Source organism: Pleurodeles waltl, chromosome 10 (genome assembly GCF_031143425.1).
Source record: "Pleurodeles waltl isolate 20211129_DDA chromosome 10, aPleWal1.hap1.20221129, whole genome shotgun sequence".
Lineage (NCBI taxonomy): Eukaryota > Metazoa > Chordata > Amphibia > Caudata > Salamandridae > Pleurodeles > Pleurodeles waltl.
Window position 1 is genome coordinate 416,069,782 of NC_090449.1, and position 12,887 is coordinate 416,082,668.

Genomic DNA, 12,887 nt, shown 5'->3' on the forward strand with positions numbered 1-12,887 from the left:
CAGGCTAGTGACCAATGTTACCAATTTACATTGGCTTACTGGAACACCCTTATAATTCCCTAGTATATGGTACTGAGGTACCCAGGGTATTGGGGTTCCAGGAGATCCCTATGGGCTGCAGCATTTCTTTTGCCACCCATAGGGAGCTCTGACAATTCTTACACAGGCCTGCCACTACAGCCTGAGTGAAATAACGTCCACGTTATTTCACAGCCATTTTACACTGCACTTAAGTAACTTATAAGTCACCTATATGTCTAACCTTTACCTGGTAAAGGTTAGGTGCAAAGTTACTTAGTGTGAGGGCACCCTGGCACTAGCCAAGGTGCCCCCACATTGTTCAGAGCCAATTCACTGAACTTTGTGAGTGCGGGGACACCATTACACGCGTGCACTACATATAGGTCACTACCTATATGTAGCTTCACCATGGTAACTCCGAATATGGCCATGTAACATGTCTATGATCATGGAATTGCCCCCTCTATGCCATCCTGGCATTGTTGGTACAATTCCATGATCCCAGTGGTCTGTAGCACAGACCCTGGTACTGCCAGACTGCCCTTCCTGGGGTTTCTCTGCAGCTGCTGCTGCTGCCAACCCCTCAGACAGGCAGCTGCCCTCCTGGGGTCCAGCCAGGCCTGGCCCAGGATGGCAGAACAAAGAACTTCCTCTGAGAGAGGGTGTGACACCCTCTCCCTTTGGAAAATGGTGTGAAGGCAGGGGAGGAGTAGCCTCCCCCAGCCTCTGGAAATGCTTTGTTGGGCACAGATGTGCCCAATTCTGCATAAGCCAGTCTACACCGGTTCAGGGACCCCTTAGCCCCTGCTCTGGCGCGAAACTGGACAAAGGAAAGGGGAGTGACCCCTCCCCTGACCTGCACCTCCCCTGGGAGGTGTCCAGAGCTCCTCCAGTGTGCTCCAGACCTCTGACATCTTGGAAACAGAGGTGCTGCTGGCACACTGGACTGCTCTGAGTGGCCAGTGCCACCAGGTGACGTCAGAGACTCCTTGTGATAGGCTCCTTCAGGTGTTAGTAGCCTTTCCTCTCTCCTAGGTAGCCAAACCCTCTTTTCTGGCTATTTAGGGTCTCTGTCTCTGGGGAAACTTTAGATAACGAATGCATGAGCTCAGCCGAGTTCCTCTGCATCTCCCTCTTCACCTTCTGATAAGGAATCGACCGCTGACCGCGCTGGAAGCCTGCAAACCTGCAACATAGTAGCAAAGACGACTACTGCAACTCTGTAACGCTGATCCTGCCGCCTTCTCGACTGTTTTCCTGCTTGTGCATGCTGTGGGGGTAGTCTGCCTCCTCTCTGCACCAGAAGCTCCGAAGAAATCTCCCGTGGGTCGACGGAATCTTCCCCCTGCAACCGCAGGCACCAAAAAGCTGCATCTCCGGTCCCTTGGGTCTCCTCTCAGCGCGACGAGCGAGGTCCCTCGAATCCAGCGACACCGTCCAAGTGACTCCCACAGTCCAGTGACTCTTCAGCCCGAGTTTGGTGGAGGTAAGTCCTTGCCTCACCTCGCTGGGCTGCATTGCTGGGAACCGCGACTTTGCAAGCTACTCCGGCCCCTGTGCACTTCCGGCGGAAATCCTTCGTGCACAGCCAAGCCTGGGTCCACGGCACTCTAACCTGCATTGCACGACTTTCTAAGTTGGTCTCCGGCGACGTGGGACTCCTTTGTGCAACTTCGGTGAGCACCGTTTCACGCATCCTCGTAGTGCCTGTTTCTGGCACTTCTCCGGGTGCTACCTGCTTCAGTGAGGGCTCCTTGTCTTGCTCGACGTCCCCTCTCTCTGCAGGTCCAATTTGCGACCTCCTGGTCCCTCCTGGGCCCCAGCAGCGTCCAAAAACGCCAAACGCTTGATTTGCGTGTAGCAAGGCTTGTTGGCGTCCATCCGGCGGGAAAACACTTCTGCACGACTCTCCAAGGCGTGGGGGATCCATCCTCCAAAGGGGAAGTCTCTAGCCCTTGTCGTTCCTGCAGTATTCACAGTTCTTCAGCCTAGTAAGAGCTTCTTTGCACCAACCGCTGGCATTTCTTGGGCATCTGCCCATCTCCGAGTTGCTTGTGACTTTTGGACTTGGTCCCCTTGTTCCACAGGTACCCTCAGTCAGGAATCCATCGTTGTTGCATTGCTGATTTGTGTTTTCCTTGCATTTTCCCTCTAACACGACTATTTTGTCCTTAGGGGAACTTTGGTGCACTTTGCACTCACTTTTCAGGGTCTTGGGGAGGGTTATTTTTCTAACTCTCACTATTTTCTGATAGTCCCAGCGACCCTCTACAAGGTCACATAGGTTTGGGGTCCATTCGTGGTTCACATTCCACTTTTGGAGTATATGGTTTGCGTTGCCCCTATCCCTATGTTTCCCCATTGCATCCTATTGTAACTATACATTGTTTGCACTGTTTTCTAAGACTATACTGCATATTTTTGCTATTGTGTATATATATCTTGTGTATATTTCCTATCCTCTCACTGAGGGTACACTCTACGATACTTTGGCATATTGTCATAAAAATAAAGCACCTTTATTTTTAGTATAACTGTGTATTGTGTTTTCTTATGATATTGTGCATATGACACTAAGTGGTACTGTAGTAGCTTCACACGTCTCCTAGTTCAGCCTGAGCTGCTTTGCTAAGCTACCATTATCTATCAGCCTAAGCTGCTAGACACCCTATACACTAATAAGGGATAACTGGGCCTGGTACAAGGTGCAAGTACCCCTTGGTACTCACTACAAGCCAGTCCAGCCTCCTACACTTGTTTCTCTTTTTCTATCACTTTAACTCTGTCTAAAAAATGTCTGGCACAGGCCAAAGTGTTGATCTGTCCAAACTTGCATATGACAACCTTAGCTGGAAAAGAGCAAGGAGTCTCTGTATAGAGAGAGGTTTGAGTGTAGGGAAGAATCCTTCCTTGGAACTGTTACTTAACATGCTTAGAGAACAGGATAAGGCCATAGGTGCCTCATCTGTTGAAAAAGTACCTAATAGTTCTCAATCTGATTCAGGGACTCCCCCAGGAAAAGATTCAGGAAAGAAACTTCCTAGCCTGCCCATTACTAGACAATCTAGCATAGATGGTAATGATGATGAGCCACACCATATAAATAGTGTTGTCTCACATCATAGCAAAAGCATTTATTCTCACCATACTGGTAGTAATGTTTCTGTTAACCAAGCTGTTAGGGTGGCTTCTGTAAGGGACAGGTCTCCTTCTGTTCATTCCCACCATAGCTCTGTTTCTAGGAATGTCCCTCCCACCAACCCTGATGACAGAATGTTAGAGACGGAACTCAATAAGTTGAGGGTGGAACAAACCAGACTGAAGCTTAAAAAGCAACAGCTGGATTTGGATAGACAGTCTTTTGAACTAGAGAAGGAAAGACAGAAGTTGGGTTTAGATACCCAGGGTGGCAGCAGCAGTATTCCCCATAGTCATCCTGCAAAAGAGCATGATTCCAGGAATCTGCACAAGATAGTTCCCCCTTATAAGGAGGGGGATGACATTAACAAGTGGTTTGCTGCACTTGAGAGGGCCTGTGTTGTACAGGATGTCCCTCAAAGGCAGTGGGCTGCTATCCTATGGCTATCATTTAGTGGAAAAGGTAGGGATAGGCTCCTTACTGTGAAAGAAAATGATGCTAATAATTTCCAAGTTCTTAAGAATGCACTCCTGGATGGTTATGGCTTAACCACTGAACAGTACAGGATAAAGTTCAGAGAGACCAAAAAGGAGTCTTCACAAGACTGGGTTGATTTCATTGACCATTCAGTGAAGGCCTTGGAGGGGTGGTTACATGGCAGTAAAGTTACTGATTATGACAGCCTGTATAACTTAATCCTGAGAGAGCATATTCTTAATAATTGTGTGTCTGATTTGTTGCACCAGTACTTGGTGGACTCTGATCTGACCTCTCCCCAAGAATTGGGAAAGAAGGCAGACAAATGGGTCAGAACAAGAGTGAACAGAAAAGTTCATACAGGGGGTGACAAAGATGGCAACAAAAAGAAGGATGGTAAGTCTTCAGACAAGGGTGGGGACAAATCTAAAAATGAGTCTTCATCAAGCCCACAAAAACACTCTGGTGGGGGTGGTGGGTCCAAATCCTCCTTTAATCAGAACAAGGAAAAGAAACCATGGTGCTATTTATGTAAAATAAAAGGCCATTGGACAACAGATCCCAGTTGTCCAAAGAAAGGCGCCACAGCACCTACCACTACAACCCCTACTGCTACACCTAGTGTCCCTACTAATAGCAGTGGTGGTGGGAGCAAACCTACTAATAGCCAATCCAAGGGAGTAGCTGGGCTCACTATTGGTAACTTAGTTGGGGTTGGTCTGATTAGGGAGACCACAGAGGCTACTTTAGTCTCTGAAGGGGCTATTGATTTAGCCACTTTGGTTGCTTGCCCCCATAACTTGGAGAAGTACAAGCAACTAACCCTAATAAATGGTGTTGAGGTCCAGGCCTACAGGGACACAGGTGCCAGTGTCACAATGGTGATTGAGAAACTGGTGCACCCTGAACAACACATACTTGGACACCAGTACCAAGTAACCGATGCTCACAACATAACACAAAGCCACCCCATGGCTGTTGTAAATCTCAACTGGGGGGGGGGGTAACTGGTCCTAAGAAAGTTGTGGTAGCTTCAGATTTACCTGTAGACTGTCTATTAGGGAATGATTTGGAGACATCAGCTTGGTCAGATGTGGAGTTGGAGGCCCATGCAGCAATGCTGGGCATCCCAGGGCATATTTTTGCTTTGACAAGGGCCCAGGCCAAAAAGCAAAAAGGACAGGGAAGCTTGGATCCTGGAACAATGGACCAAGTGCTCCCTAAAGCTAGGGCTAGTAGAAGCAAACCACTTCCTACTATCCCTCCCTCTACAGTGGATTCTACTTCTGAGGAAGAAGAATTCCCTCCCTGTGCAGAACCTACACCAGAGGAGCTGGAAGCAGACACTGCTGAGCTTTTGGGTGAAGGGGGGCCTGCCAGAGAGGAGCTGAGTGTGGCACAGCAAACCTGTCCCACATTAGAGGGTCTCAGACAGTAAGCTGTCAAACAGGCTAATGGGGATGTCAGTGACTCTCACAGAGTTTACTGGGAGGACAACCTCTTGTACACTGAGCATAGGGATCCTAAACCTGGAGCTGCCAGGAGATTAGTGATTCCTCAGGAGTACAGAAAGTTCCTCCTAACACTGGCACATGACATTCCCCTAGCTGGGCACCTGGGTCAAATGAAAACTTGGGACAGATTGGTTCCATTGTTTCATTGGCCTAGGATGTCTGAGGACACAAAGGAATTTTGTAAGTCCTGTGAAACCTGTCAAGCCAGTGGCAAGACAGGTGGCACCCCAAAGGCACCCCTTATCCCACTGCCTGTGGTTGGGGTTCCCTTTGAAAGGGTAGGGGTTGACATAGTTGGCCCCCTTGACCCTCCTACTGCTTCAGGCAATAGGTTTATCTTGGTGGTAGTGGACCATGCCACAAGATATCCTGAAGCTATTCCTTTAAGGACCACTACAGCACCTGCAGTGGCAAAAGCCCTCCTGGGAATATTTTCCAGGGTGGGCTTCCCAAAGGAAGTGGTATCAGACAGGGGAAGCAATTTCATGTCTGCATACTTAAAGGCCATGTGGAAGGAGTGTGGTGTAACGTACAAGTTCACAACACCCTATCATCCACAAACAAATGGACTGGTGGAGAGATTTAATAAAACTCTCAAAGGCATGATTATGGGTCTCCCTGAAAAACTCCGCAGGAGATGGGATATCCTTCTACCATGCCTCCTTTTTGCCTACAGGGAGGTACCCCAGAAAGGAGTGGGCTTCAGCCCCTTTGAACTTCTTTTTGGACACCCTGTTAGGGGTCCACTCACACTTGTAAAGGAGGGTTGGGAACAACCTTTAAAAGCTCCTAAGCAGGATATTGTGGACTATGTACTTGGCCTCAGATCAAGGATGGCTGAGTACATGAAAAAGGCCAGTAAAAACCTTCAGGCCAGCCAAGAGCTCCAGAAGCAATGGCATGATCAGAAGGCTGTTTTGGTTCAGTACCAACCAGGGCAGAAAGTGTGGGTCTTGGAGCCTGTGGCCCCAAGAGCACTCCAAGACAAATGGAGTGGGCCCCACACAATTGTTGAAAAGAAGGGTGAAGTCACCTACTTAGTTGACTTAGGCACTGCCAGGAGTCCCCTTAGGGTGCTCCATGTCAACCGCCTGAAACCCTACTATGACAGGGCTGATCTCACCCTGCTCATGGCAACTGATGAGGGACAGGAAGAAGACAGTGATCCTCTACCTGATCTCTTCTCTTCCACAGAACAAGATGCTCTTGTGGAAGGTGTAGTTTTGGCTGATTGTCTTACTGCTGAGCAGAAAGATAATTGCATAAATCTCCTAGATCAATTCTCTGAACTCTTCTCTAATGTGCCAGGTACCACTTCTTGGTGTGAGCACACTATAGATACTGGAGACAGTTTACCTGTCAAAATTAAGATCTATAGGCAGCCTGACCATGTCAGGGACTGCATAAAGCAAGAAGTTCAGAAAATGTTGGAACTAGGAGTGGTTGAGCACTCTGACAGTCCATGGGCTTCTCCTGTGGTACTGGTACCAAAACCCAATTCTAAAGATGGAAAGAAGGAAATGCGGTTTTGTGTAGACTATAGAGGTCTCAACTTGGTAACCAAAACTGATGCTCACCCTATACCCAGGGCAGATGAGCTCATAGATACACTGGCATCTGCCAAGTATCTAAGCACTTTTGATTTGACTGCAGGGTATTGGCAGATCAAATTGTCAGAAGATGCTAAACCTAAGACTGCATTTTCAACCATTGGAGGACATTACCAGTTTACTGTAATGCCTTTTGGTTTGAAAAATGCACCTGCCACTTTTCAGAGGTTGGTGAACACAGTCCTGCAAGGGCTGGAAGCTTTCAGTGCAGCATATTTGGACGATATAGCTGTCTTTAGCTCCAGCTGGGATGATCACCTGGTCCACCTATGGAACGTTTTGGAGGCCCTGCAAAAGGCAGGCCTCACTATCAAGGCTTCAAAGTGCCAGATAGGGCAGGGTAAGGTGGTTTATCTGGGACACCTTGTTGGTGGGGAACAGATTGCACCACTGCAGGGGAAAATCCAAACTATTATTGATTGGGTTTCCCCTACCACTCAGACTCAGGTGAGAGCCTTCTTAGGCCTCACTGGGTATTACAGGAGGTTCATTAAGAACTATGGCTCCATTGCAGCCCCTCTTAATGACCTCACATCCAAGAAAATGCCTAAAAAGGTATTATGGACAGCAAACTGTCAGAAAGCTTTTGAGGAGCTGAAGCAGGCCATGTGCTCTGCACCTGTCCTGAAAAGCCCTTGTTACTCTAAAAAATTCTATGTCCAAACTGATGCATCTGAATTAGGAGTAGGGGCAGTCCTATCACAACTTAATTCTGAGGGCCAGGATCAACCAGTTGCTTTTATTAGTAGAAGGTTGACCCCTAGAGAAAAGCGTTGGTCTGCCATTGAGAGGGAGGCCTTTGCTGTGGTCTGGGCTCTGAAGAAGTTGAGGCCATACCTGTTTGGCACTTACTTCATTGTTCAGACAGACCACAAACCTCTACTTTGGCTAAAACAAATGAAAGGTGAAAATCCAAAATTGTTGAGGTGGTCCATATCCCTACAGGGAATGGACTATACAGTGGAACATAGACCTGGGAGTAGCCACTCCAATGCAGATGGACTCTCCAGATATTTCCACTTAGACAATGAAGACTCATCAGGTCATGGCTAGTCTTACTGTCCTTCGTTTGGCGGGGGGTTGTGTAGGAAAGTACCATCTTGCCTGGCATGTTACCCCCCCTTTTCACTGTATATATGTTGTTTTAGTGTATGTGTCACTGGGACCCTGGTAACCCAGGGCCCCAGTGCTCATAAGTGTGCCTGAATGTGTTACCTGTGTAGTGACTAACTGTCTCACTGAGGCTCTGCTAATCAGAACCTCAGTGGTTATGCTCTCTCATTTCTTTCCAAATTGTCACTAACAGGCTAGTGACCATTGTTACCAATTTACATTGGCTTACTGGAACACCCTTATAATTCCCTAGTATATGGTTCTGAGGTACCCAGGGTATTGGGGTTCCAGGAGATCCCTATGGGCTGCAGCATTTCTTTGGCCACCCATAGGGAGCTCTGACAATTCTTACACAGGCCTGCCACTGCAGCCTGAGTGAAATAACGTCCACGTTATTTCACAGCCATTTTACACTGCACTTAAGTAACTTATAAGTCACCTATATGTCTAACCTTTACCTGGTAAAGGTTAGGTGCAAAGTTACTTAGTGTGAGGGCACCCTGGCACTAGCCAAGGTGCCCCCACATTGTACAGAGCCAATTCCCTGAACTTTGTGAGTGCGGGGACACCATTACACGCGTGCACTACATATAGGTCACTACCTATATGTAGCTTCACAATGGTAACTCCGAATATGGCCATGTAACATGTCTATGATCATGGAATTGCCCCCTCTATGCCATCCTGGCATAGTTGGCACAATCCCATGATCCCAGTGGTCTGTAGCACAGACCCTGGTACTGCCAAACTGCCCTTCCTGGGGTTTCACTGCAGCTCCTGCTGCTGCCAACCCCTCAGACAGGCATCTGCCCTCCTGGGGTCCAGCCAGGCCTGGCCCAGGATGGCAGAACAAAGAACTTCCTCTGAGAGAGGGTGTGACACCCTCTCCCTTTGGAAAATGGTGTGAAGGCAGGGGAGGAGTAGCCTCCCCCAGCCTCTGGAAATGCTTTCTTGGGCACAGATGTGCCCAATTCTGCATAAGCCAGTCTACACCGGTTCAGGGACCCCTTAGCCCCTGCTCTGGCGCGAAACTGGACAAAGGAAAGGGGAGTGACCACTCCCCTGACCTGCACCTCCCCTGGGAGGTGTCCAGAGCTCCTCCAGTGTGCTCCAGACCTCTGCCATCTTGGAAACAGAGGTGCTGCTGGCACACTGGACTGCTCTGAGTGGCCAGTGCCACCAGGTGACGTCAGAGACTCCTGCTGATAGGCTCCTTCAGGTGTTAGTAGCCTATCCTCTCTCCTAGGTAGCCAAACCCTCTTTTCTGGCTATTTAGGGTCTCTGTCTCTGGGGAAACTTTAGATAACGAATGCAAGAGCTCATCCGAGTTCCTCTGCATCTCTCTCTTCACCTTCTGATAAGGAAACGACTGCTGACCGCGCTGGAAGCCTGCAAACCTGCAACATAGTAGCAAAGACGACTACTGCAACTCTGTAACGCTGATCCTGCCGCCTTCTCGACTGTTTTCCTGCTTGTGCATGCTGTGGGGGTAGTCTGCCTCCTCTCTGCACCAGAAGCTCCGAAGAAATCTCCCGTGGGTCGACGGAATCTTCCCCCTGCAACCGCAGGCACCAAAAAGCTGCATTACCGGTCCCTTGGGTCTCCTCTCAGCACGACGAGCGAGGTCCCTCGAATCCAGCGACTCTGTCCAAGTGACCCCCACAGTCCAGTGACTCTTCAGCCCAAGTTTGGTGGAGGTAAGTCCTTGCCTCACCTCGCTGGGCTGTATTGCTGGGAACCGCGACTTTGCAGCTACTCCGGCCCCTGTGCACTTTCGGCGGAAATCCTTTGTGCACAGCCAAGCCTGGGTCCACGGCACTTTAACCTGCATTGCACGACTTTCTAAGTTGGTCTCCGGCGACGTGGGACTCCTTTGTGCAACTTCGGCGAACACCGTTTCACGCATCGTCGTAGTGCCAATTTCTGGCACTTCTCCGGGTGCTACCTGCTTCAGTGAGGGCTCTTTGTCTTGCTCGACGTCCCCTCTCTCTTCAGTTCCAATTTGCTACCTCCTGGTCCCTCCTGGGCCCCAGCAGCGTCCAAAAACGCCAAACGCACGATTTGCGTGTAGCAAGGCTTGTTGGCGTCCTTTCGGCGGGAAAACACTTCTGCACGACTTTCCAAGGCGAGAGGGATCCGTCCACCAAAGGGGAAGTCTCTAGCCCTTTTCGTTCCTGCAGAAACCTCAGCTTCTTCTGTCCAGTAGAAGCTTCTTTGCACCCGCAGCTGGCATTTCCTGGGCATCTGCCCATCTCCGACTTGCTTGTGACTTTTGGACTTGGTCCCCTTGTTCCACAGGTACCCTAGATTGGAAATCCACAGTTGTTGCATTGCTGGTTTGTGTCTTTCCTGCATTATTCCTCTAACACGACTACTTTGTCCTTAGGGGAACTTTAGTGCACTTTGCACTCACTTTTCAGGGTCTTGGGGAGGGTTATTTTTCTAACTCTCACTATTTTCTAATAGTCCCAGCGACCCTCTACAAGGTCACATAGGTTTGGGGTCCATTCGTGGTTCGCATTCCACTTTTGGAGTATATGGTTTGTGTTTCCCCTATCCGTATGTTTCCCCATTGCATCCTATTGTAACTATACATTGTTTGCACTGTTTTCTAAGACTATACTGCATATTTTTGCTATTGTGTATATATATCTTGTGTATATTTCCTATCCTCTCACTGAGGGTACACTCTAAGATACTTTGGCATATTGTCATAAAAATAAAGTACCTTTATTTTTAGTATAACTGTGTATTGTGTTTTCTTATGATATTGTGCATATGACACTAAGTGGTACTGTAGTAGCTTCACACGTCTCCTAGTTCAGCCTAAGCTGCTCTGCTAAGCTACCATTATCTATCAGCCTAAGCTGCTAGACACCCTATACACTAATAAGGGATAACTGGGCCTGGTGCAAGGTGCAAGTACCCCTTGGTAATCACTACAAGCCAGTCCAGCCTCCTACAAGTGTGAGGCAGTGTGCTCCCTTTTTTTTGCACTGTGTCGAATGACGGCTCCCTTGAGCTAACGGGCTGACGAGCCTTGGTGAGGCACCTGCGCACCAGAGTGGTACATAAACCTGAGAAGACGTTTGGTGGCATTTCAAGCAACCCCACAAAATATGCTGCTCTCTGCTGATGACGGGCGATACCCAGAAACACGTGTCCAGAGATACACAGCACTTGCTGCACCTACTAAGGTGAAAGACTTTGATTACTTTTGTTAATGTGAAACGAATCTGACTGCATTTACCAAGATGCATTGGGGCCAACTTTTTGCTGGAGTGTGAGGCAGTGTGCTCCCTTTTTTTTGCACTGTGTCGAATGACGGCTCCCTTGAGCTAACGGGCTGACGAGCCTTGGTGAGGCACCTGCGCACCAGAGTGGTACATAAACCTGAGAAGACGTTTGGTGGCATTTCAAGCAACCCCACAAAATATGCTTGTGAGAAGGTAGCCTCTTTCTAGCCTTGTTACCCCCACTTTTGGCCTGTTTGTGAGTGTATGTCAGGGTGTTTGTCACTGTTTTCACTGTCTCAATGGGATCCTGATAGCCAGGCCTCAGTGCTCATAGTGAAAACACTATGTTTTCAGTATGTTTGTTATGTGTCACTGGGATCCTGCTGGTCAGGACCCCAGTGCTCATAGGTTTGTGGCCTATATGTATGTGTCACTGGGACCCTGTCACACAGGGCCCCAGTGCTCATAGGTGTGCATGTATATGTTCCCTGTGTGGTGCCTAACTGTCTCACTGAGGCTCTGCTAACCAGAACCTCAGTGGTTATGCTCTCTCATTACTTTCAAATTGTCACTAACAGGCTAGTGACCAATTTTACCAATTTACATTGGCTTACTGGAACACCCTTATAATTCCCTAGTATATGGTACTGAGGTACCCAGGGTATTGGGGTTCCAGGAGATCCCTATGGGCTGCAGCATTTCTTTTGCCACCCATAGGGAGCTCTGACAATTCTTACACAGGCCTGCCACTGCAGCCTGAGTGAAATAACGTCCACGTTATTTCACAGCCATTTTACACTGCACTTAAGTAACTTATAAGTCACCTATATGTCTAACCTTTACCTGGTAAAGGTTAGGTGCAAAGTTAATTAGTGTGAGGGCACCCTGGCACTAGCCAAGGTGCCCCCACATTGTTCAGAGCCAATTCACTGAACTTTGTGAGTGCGGGGACACCATTACACGCGTGCACTACATATAGGTCACTACCTATATGTAGCTTCACCATGGTAACTCCGAATATGGCCATGTAACATGTCTATGATCATGGAATTGCCCCATCTATGCCATCCTGGCATTGTTGGTACAATTCCATGATCCCAGTGGTCTGTAGCACAGACCCTGGTACTGCCAGACTGCCCTTCCTGGGGTTTCTCTGCAGCTGCTGCTGCTGCCAACCCCTCAGACAGGCAGCTGCCCTCCTGGGGTCCAGCCAGGCCTGGCCCAGGATGGCAGAACAAAGAACTTCCTCTGAGAGAGGGTGTGACACCCTCTCCCTTTGGAAAATGGTGTGAAGGCAGGGGAGGAGTAGCCTCCCCCAGCCTCTGGAAATGCTTTGTTGGGCACAGATGTGCCCAATTCTGCATAAGCCAGTCTACACCGGTTCAGGGACCCCTTAGCCCCTGCTCTGGCGCGAAACTGGACAAAGGAAAGGGGAGTGACCACTCCCCTGACCTGCACCTCCCCTGGGAGGTGTCCAGAGCTCCTCCAGTGTGCACCAGACCTCTGCCATCTTGGAAACAGAGGTGCTGCTGGCACACTGGACTGCTCTGAGTGGCCAGTGCCACCAGGTGACGTCAGAGACTCCTGCTGATAGGCTCCTTCAGGTGTTAGTAGCCTTTCCTCTCTCCTAGGTAGCCAAACCCTCTATTCTGGCTATTTAGGGTCTCTGTCTCTGGGGAAACTGTAGATAACGAATGCATGAGCTCAGCCGAGTTCCTCTGCATCTCCCTCTTCACCTTCTGATAAGGAATCGACCGCTGACCGCGCTGGAAGCCTG